At 43.5% G+C, this 8,528-nt stretch overlaps 1 long non-coding RNA gene across 1 annotated transcript; it reads right to left on the bottom strand.

Annotated features, from left to right (window-relative positions):
• Positions 1-40: 40 nt before the first annotated feature.
• LOC120859393 lies at positions 41-5,621 on the bottom strand. The gene is made up of 4 exons (XR_005720068.1): positions 5,464-5,621; positions 3,825-3,926; positions 3,570-3,613; positions 41-253 (listed from the first exon to the last, which is right to left on the bottom strand). It is a non-coding gene; the product is annotated as an uncharacterized LOC120859393 (long non-coding RNA).
• Positions 5,622-8,528: the final 2,907 nt, after the last annotated feature.

Raw genomic sequence — 8,528 nt, forward strand, 5'->3', positions numbered from 1 at the left:
TGTGTTTTAAAAGAGGTGACTATTGCACAGACATGCGTACGCAGGGCAGATAGTCAATCAATTTATTTAAACCCTCAGCAATCAAATAACACCAATGAGGACATGATTTAGTGCCAAGGAGAGATGAGCTGGGAGAGGGAGTATGAGTGTGAAGAGAGCAGGATCATGTGAATCAGGAACCAGGAAAGTCGTCTTCGTGTTGTTGATCTTGATTCCACGGAGACTAGGACATGTCTGGTCTCAGTGACTCTTTCTGTAGGTGAATAAGAGAGAACAAAAGGTTTAGTAGAGTTAACTGTGTGACAGCTCACAAGGGTGAGCCTTAGGCAGTAGGCTGTCCAGGGTACAGGGAGCTGGTAGCTGATCCAATATCCGATTCCAGTTGGACCTCGACACTGCACATCTCTCTGACAGCAGTTTTCCTGTGGAATTGTCCCCAGGATGTACATAAGCTTGGAGGTTCCCCACTGGGCATTGATTCTATGAGTAATGAGTCCACAGTGCATGTACATCTTCATCTAAAGATGATTTTCAGGCTCTGTATTTGGAGCAAACAGCTCTAATCCTGAAATTTGTCTTTTGGGTCCTCAAGAATTAACTTCTTTACTTTTTTAAAATATTAGCGTATAGTTGATTATAAATGTTGCATTAATTTCAGGTGTACAGCCAAGTGATTGTACATACAAAAGTTAGTATCTATTCTTTTTCAGATTCTTTTCCCATTTGGGTTTTACAGAGTATTGCATACAGTCCCCCTGTGTGATGAAGTTGGACCTTGTTCTCTATCCATCCTGTATATGATAGTTTCCATCTACTAACCCCAAATTTCTCAGACAGTAAGGTATCTTCCTGCAACTCAGGAAACCCACGTTTGAACCCTGTGTTGGTGAGATCTTCTATAGGAGGGAATGGCTACCCTCTCCAGTATTTTTGCCTGGAGAATCCCATGCACAGTGGAACCTGCAGGGCTATGTTCCATGGGGTCGAAGAGAGTCGGACGCACCTGAGCAACTAACCCTTTCTTTCACATTCACTTTTCAACTGCAAAACTCCCAATCCTTCGCTTCCCAACCCCCTGCCACTTGGCAACCTCAAGTCTGTTCTCCACGTCTGTGAGTCTGTTTCTGTTTTGTACAGAAGTTCCTCCGTGTCATGTTTTAGATTCCAAACAGAAGTGATATCTATGCAAAAGTGGATGTCACTCATTCGTATTCAACTCTTTGTGATCCCATGGACTGTAGCCCACCAGGTTCCTCTGTCCATGGAGATGCTCCAGGCAAGAATACTGGAGTGTGTTGCCATTTCCCTCGCCAGGGGATCTTCCAGACCCAGGGATTGAACGTGGGTCTCCTGCATTGTTGGCAGACTTGTGACCATCTGAACCATGGCATTTTATCTACACTAAACTGAAAGGTGGAGCATAAAGAAAGCTGAGCACCAAAGAATTGATGCTTTTGAACTGTGGTGTTGGCGAAGTCCCTTGAGAGTCCCTTGGACTGCAAGGAGACCCAACCCGTCCATCCTATAGGAAATCAGTCCTGAATATTCATTGGAAGGACTGATGCTGAAGCTGAAATGCCAATCCTTTGGCCACCCGATGCAAAGAAATGACCCATTTGGAAAGATCCTGATGCTGGGGATGATTGAAGGAGTGAGGAGAAGGGGACAAGAAAGGATGAGATGTTTTGATGTCATCCCCGAATCAATGGACATGAGTCAGAGCAAGCTTCGAGTCCTCATGATGGACAGGGAGGCCTGGGATACAGCAGTCCATGGGGTCACAAAGAGTTGTATACGACAACGAGTGAACTAAACTGAAAACTATAAGTGACGTTTATGGCATTTGTGTATCTCTTTCTGGCTTATTTCACTCAGTGTGACAAACATCCAGGTCCATCCATGTTGCTATAGAGTTAATTGCTTCTGTTTCTCGCCGAGTAACATTCCGGCATCCAGTCCCATCACTTCATGGGAAATAGATGGGGAAATAGTGGAAACAGTGTCAGACATTATTTTGGGGGGCTCCAAACTCACCGCAGATGGTGACTGAAGCCATGAAATTAAAAGACGCTTACTCCTTGGAAGAAAAGTTATGACCAAACTAGATAGCATATTCAAAAGCAGGGACATTACTTTGCCGACTAAGGTCCGTCTAGTCAAGGCTATGGTTTTTCCTGTGGTCATGTATGGATGTGAGAGTTGGACTGTGAAGAAGGCTGAGCACCGAAGAATTGATGCTTTTGAACTGTGGTGTTGGAGAAGACTCTTGAGAGTCCCTTGGACTGCAAGGAGATCCCACCAGTCCATTCTGAAGGAGATCAACCCTGGGATTTCTTTGGAGGGAATGATGCTGAAGCTGAAACTCCAGTACTTTGGCTACCTCATGCGAAGAGTTGACTCATTGGAAAAGACTCTGATGCTGGGAGGGATTGGGGGCAGTAGGAGAAAGGGATGACCGAGGATGAGATGGCTGGGTGGCATCACGGACTCGATGGACATGAGTCTGAGTGAACTCCGGGAGATGGTGATGAACAGGGAGGCCTGGCATGCTGCAATTCATGGGGTCGCAAAGAGTCGGACACGACTGAGTGACTGAACTGAACTGAACTGAACTGAACGTTCCATTGAATATACGTACCACTTCATTGTTATCACATTCACCTGGACCCCAGTGCTTTTAGTTGCTCTTTTTGTTAAGAATTTTTCTCGACAGAACATTGAAAGCCATACTTTAGCTAAGATCAGTGTCCTTTCTGGATGCTGTGTTACTTTAGAAAGTTTAAACATCTCACTTTTGGAACATCTTCCAGTAGCATATATCACAAATGCATGTTTCAGACAGTGTTGTTGGAAGGCATTTACTGGTTTTGTGAGAATCATATGAGATCAAACACAGGTCTTGCAGAAAGCGTGAAAGTGGAAGTCGCTCCGTCGTGTCCAACTCCTTGTAATCCCATGGACCATGACAGTCCATGGAATTCACCACACCAGGATACTGGAGAAGCCTTTCCCTTCTCCAGGGAATGTTCCCAACCCAAGGATCAAACCCAGGTCTCCCCTGCTGAGCCACAAGGGAAGCCCAAGAATACTGGAGAGGGTAGCCTTTCCCTTCTCCAGCAGATCTTCCAGACGCAGGAATCAATCTGAGGTCTCCTGCATTTCAGGTGGATTCTTTACCAACTGAGCTATCTGGGAAGCCCTGCTTCAGGGAAGCAGAGCTCTGTTTAATACCGATTCTATTGGAGGATGAATGTGTGGGGGCAACCACGAGATCAGGACTGATGGGAACACTAATAATTTTCACCCACTCGGGATTCCTGCTTCTGTCTGATGACTCTGGTCTGCAAGATTCCTGCAGGATAAGACTTTCTCACCACAACTGCTTGGCGTTAATCAAGCAAACTGTTTTCAATAGTATGCCTTAAGAGCAGCAAAATTATGGAACAGAAAAATTCTTTAGTGACACATTTAAATTGTTGGGGCAAATATTTCACATATATGAAATAACAGTGTGACCTTATTACTTCATCTGGAAGGGGCAGCATTAATAATGGACTGTGTTTACTTACAGAAGTGTCAGAGTCACTTTTTTTTCACTCCTCTGGACAGTTATCTAAGGAAAAAAACATGGGAGAAACAAAAGAGCCACCGATTACTAACATTCCCCAGCATTTCTAAGTTTCCTTTCTTCCTTCCTTTCTTCTAATACCACATCTTAAAGAGATTACTTGTGGAAGAAGAAATTTTGAATATGTTGACTTGTTTTCTGATTTTCACACACCAGTTGAATGGTATGGTCAGGGGGAAAGGTGTAATTCCTTTACCAATTTCGATGAAGTTCAGGATATTTTCTTCTGGAATCCCTTTTTCTCTCACGGTGTTGTAGTACTCTTCTTTGTCTTTCGATTCAACATTATTTCCTGTGCCTGTAAAATCACCATGCAAAACACAGAATTGTTGACCCCTGGGAACCCACGGAAATTTCGCAATCGACAGAACAAAAAATGGAACGTGACAATCAGATGTTCACTTGCATAATCTCAGAGATTTCAATGGTTCCCATGACACAGACATGTGTTTTCTGTGTTAAGAAGTGAGCCCAGTCCAACTTGGTGAGTAGGACACCCTACCTCTCAGCATCAGGAGCTGGACGACAAAGAGTTGCCAGGATCATCATGACTAATTTGGAACCTACCTACTTCTCTCACCTTCCTCGCATATGTACCTGTCAGTCCTATCTGTTTGTACCCCAAGCTTAATAGGAAACACCTTTCTCCCCTTCCACGGACACGTTCACCTCATGACACATAATAACAGGGGCCGATTTACTCTTTCATGAACCTACCATTCTACCCATAACCTTTGGTGAAATAGACCCCTGTTGTCCCCATCACACACACACCCCTCTCAGTGCCTTGAGGGGGTGATGTCAATGTTCATAAGAACAATGCATTTGAACCATGGAAAAGGATAAAGATTTATCTTCTAAGTGCCTGTTCCAAGGCTCACAGTGCATCAGAAAACTGATATCGCATACTAAGACATACATATGGAATCTGCATATATGGAATCTAGAAAGATGGTACTGATAATGAATTCCTTTGCAGGGCATCAGTGGAGAAACAGTCATAGAGAAGAGACTTATGGGCACGGGGAGAGGGGAGGAGATGGTGAGATGTATGGAGAAAGGAACATGGAAACTGACTTGTCCACATGTAAAAGAGATGGCCAATGGAAATTTGCTGTATGTCTCTGGGAACTCAAACAGAGGCTCTGTATCAACCTGGGGTGGGGGGCGGATGGGGAGGGAGATGGGAGGGAGTTTCAAAAGTGGGGGCATATATGTATACCTATGGGCTTCCCCTGCGGCTCTGCTGCTAAAGAATCCTCTTGCACTATGGGAGACCTGGGCTTGATCTGTGGTTTGGGAAGTTACCCTGGGAAGTGAAAGGCTACCCACTGCAGTATTCTGGCCTGAAGAATCCCAAGGATCATGGGGTCACAGAGAGTCAGACACGACTGAGCAACTTTCACACAAGCATATGTATAAGTATGGCTGATGCATGTCTGTTTGGCAGAAAACAGTACAGTCTATAAAGGAGTTATCTTTCCATTAAAAATAAATAAAATTTTAAACATGAAATAAAGTCAGCCTCATTATAGATATGGCTTGAAGTCTGTTGACATGTGTAAAATAAAATATTCTAGTAAAACCTCATTTTTTAAAATTTCAAGAGATAGAAATCATTTTGCAATGTCTGATGATGTGATATGCTTCACTTTATGGCCCCCTGTTTCTTGGTAGATTACCTCCAGGATCCTTAATTCAGTGAGCATAAAGATACAGGCGTTGCACCATGAATATGGAATACTGTCAGCACCTCCTGATATTCTGAATGAATCTCCTGAAAGTGTACGTGTTACATGAGAATGGTTATGAAAATTATAGGATGTCATACCCACCAAATAATTGCACCAGTTCTGTCTCCTTGCCATGTTCTTCCACGTTGACAGTGTGCGTTAAGAGAGTGTTCTTGTCCCCACTAATGAGTTGAAATTCATTGTGACCCGCATCTACAAGAGAGAGAAAAGATACAAACAGCTCCACCTTAACGTGTTGTCAGTTAGATTATTGTGACACACGGCGGGCATGAACAACAGTCCATCGAGTATGGACCCACTCATTTCATGCGTGCACAGAGTGCTATCGTTAACCACGGCAAGGAAAGGAGGCAAAAATTTTCCTCATCCCCACCTTTTCCCACAATTAGCCAGTCACTCTTTGCTCTCTTACTAAGATGCTTCATAGAAAGTGTGTTCTGATAAACCTAAGGGATTCTTTTTCTGCTTAGTTATTTATTTATTTTCGACTTGCTGAGTCTTCCCTGCTGCCTGTGGGCTTTCTCCACTTGTGGTGTCTGTGGAGTGCAGTCTAGGTGTGGTGTGCAGGCTTCTCATTGCAGTGCCTTCTCTTGTTGCCGAGCACAGGCTCTGGGGTGCGTGGGTTTCGGTGGTTGCAGGGGGCTCTGGAGTGCACGATCAGTAGTTGTGGTGCAGGAGTTTAGTTCCCCCACAGAGTGTGGGATCTTCTTGGATTAGGGATTCAACCTATGTCTCCTGCCCTGGCAGGCAGATTCTTGTCCCCTGGACCACCAGGGAAGTCCCTGAGAGTATTTTAAAACATCACAAACGTGTTATCAAATCCAGGTTCAAAACTTCTTTGTATTTCTCTTACCCCAGCCATGGAATTGGTTTCTCTTGACAAAAATCAACCTACCTAGAGGTCACTTCCTTCCACACCTGGCGTGCTGCCCCTCCACTCTGTCCTGCCCATCCACTCTGCCCCACATGTCTGGACAAGAAGCAGCTCCGACCTACTGTGTTACACTACACTCTATGTTCATCATCTCTCTCCTGGCCTCCACCTCACCTTCCTGCAATCTCAGCAACATGGAACATAAAAATCCCCATCTGTGTTCCTGAAGCATGCAAACACCATTGCTCAGTCTCTGAAACATTGAAAATTATTAGAGTGCTTGGGGAAAAAAAAAAGGCAGCCAAAGCAACTTCACGTTGGGAGCCACGTTAGGCATTACTGACAAAATGGAGGCACCCCCAACCCCTTATCTTTCCTGCAGGCACAGACCCGGGATGAAGGAGTTAGGTCTTGTGATTCTGACTTGTTTTTTTCCTCTCCTCAGCTGAGTTGACTGAAAAAGAATATTAAGGTGCGTATTGTTCTTGAGAGGCGCATGAGAAGGCTCAAAGCCTTCTGAAGCTGTGCTCAGAAAAGAATTCATAAAGTTAGTCACTGACATTTGTTCAAGGACTTTTACAAAAGTGTTCCAGGATGAGCACGTAGGCTGCAGCTTGAGGCCATGGGAGGGATTGCTACCTGAAGCCTATTTGTGAGGAAAATGTTTATGGCAAGGGAGTTTACTGAATTTAGGGCTTACAAATAATTAAAATAGTTAGAAGTTGAAGATTTAAGGAATGTTGTAATGTTAGCATATTTTACCGTAGATTATAGAGGCTAGGAATTGTAGAGATACTATAGCTAGAAGCCTTTTTAAGAGATAGTGAGCTCAGGATGTTAGGGGCAAACAGGATTTAGAAAGGTAAGAAATAAACTGAGGAATGAGTTGCAATGTAATCACAAGTTAACTATAGGACACATAAGAGGTAGTAGATAATAGATGTTAAAGCTGATTTGGGGAGAATCGCTGAAGCAGGAACTCTGTTTAAAGGGCAACAATGATTTATGGAGATAATAAGTCTGGGTGAGGAGGAACTGAAAATGTCAAACCTCTGCCCTAATGTTTTTATAAAAGTATAAAAGAGAATCCTAAACTTGAAATAAATTGGCAGTCCAAGAAAACTGAGAGGCTGGCTTGTTTCTCGCTGACACCGCTCACCCCTTCAGGTTGAATCCCTGGCTGCTGGAGCTGGACTCCGGCAGCTTCAGAGTCTCAGAGCCCTGATGAGAATATGCAATTTTCCCAAGGCCACGCTGAGTCCACCAGCCTTGCTCACGTTGGGACAGCTTAGTTCAGACTATCAGTCCTCAGATTATCAGTGACCACCTGTGGTTGACCATGGCTTCACCAAGTGGGCATAGCAGCATCACTGAATTGACTGTGATGTTCACGAAGGAATGGGACAGTGAGAGTAAACTTGTCTTCTGGGCATCAGCTCACCATCAAGGCCACTGCTGTACTGGGCCTGATGCAGGTACACCTCACAGTCCCCAAAACAAAGCTGAAGGCTGCAATGGCTGGTCTCCAAGAGACCTTCCGAGAAGTCTTGCACTTCTGTTTATCTCCTTTGTTTAGTCACCATGTAAAAATCAAGCTAAAATAGGTTGCAAAAATGGAGAAGAGTAAAGACAGTGGAAGCATTCATGATTCAGCCAAAAGAAACCATATAGTGGGAGTAAGAAAAAAATGAAGGCATAATTTAGAAAACCTCAAATATCAAAAGTTATCAATCAAAATATGGGGAAATATTTCAGGAATGAATTTTACTAATTTGTGGCAATCGCATATGTAATGTGTGACTACTTAATTTAGGCAAGGGTTGTAATCACATATTGATCTAATTAAATTTTAATCAAACATGTTTCCCTTAGGCCATGTGAAAATAATAATGTTATTTGGGGCCATTATGAAGAGCTCAGAGATACAAAGCTTGGCCAGCATGCCCATTGCTTAGTATAGAAGCTGCCTTTATGGTTGAACTCACGATGATTTCCTTGAGTTCAAGTTCATCCATCACATCTTGAATGGACTAAGATATTATAAGATTGTCTTTAAATAGTGAATGACACTAATATGCCACCTCAAGATAGATCCCGAGACCTCAGTTCATAAGCCTGTTGTAAATTATCTGTGAGAATTTTATGAAATAGAAATTGTACACTCATGCTTAGCCACATTGTTCTGGTTGATATTTAATCGCTATGTCATGTCTGACTCTCAATGACTCCATGAACTGTACCACACCAAGTTCCTCAATCCTCCACAATCTTC

Source organism: Oryx dammah, unplaced genomic scaffold, assembly GCF_014754425.2.
Source record: "Oryx dammah isolate SB20612 unplaced genomic scaffold, SCBI_Odam_1.1 HiC_scaffold_776, whole genome shotgun sequence".
Taxonomy (NCBI): Eukaryota; Metazoa; Chordata; class Mammalia; order Artiodactyla; family Bovidae; genus Oryx; species Oryx dammah.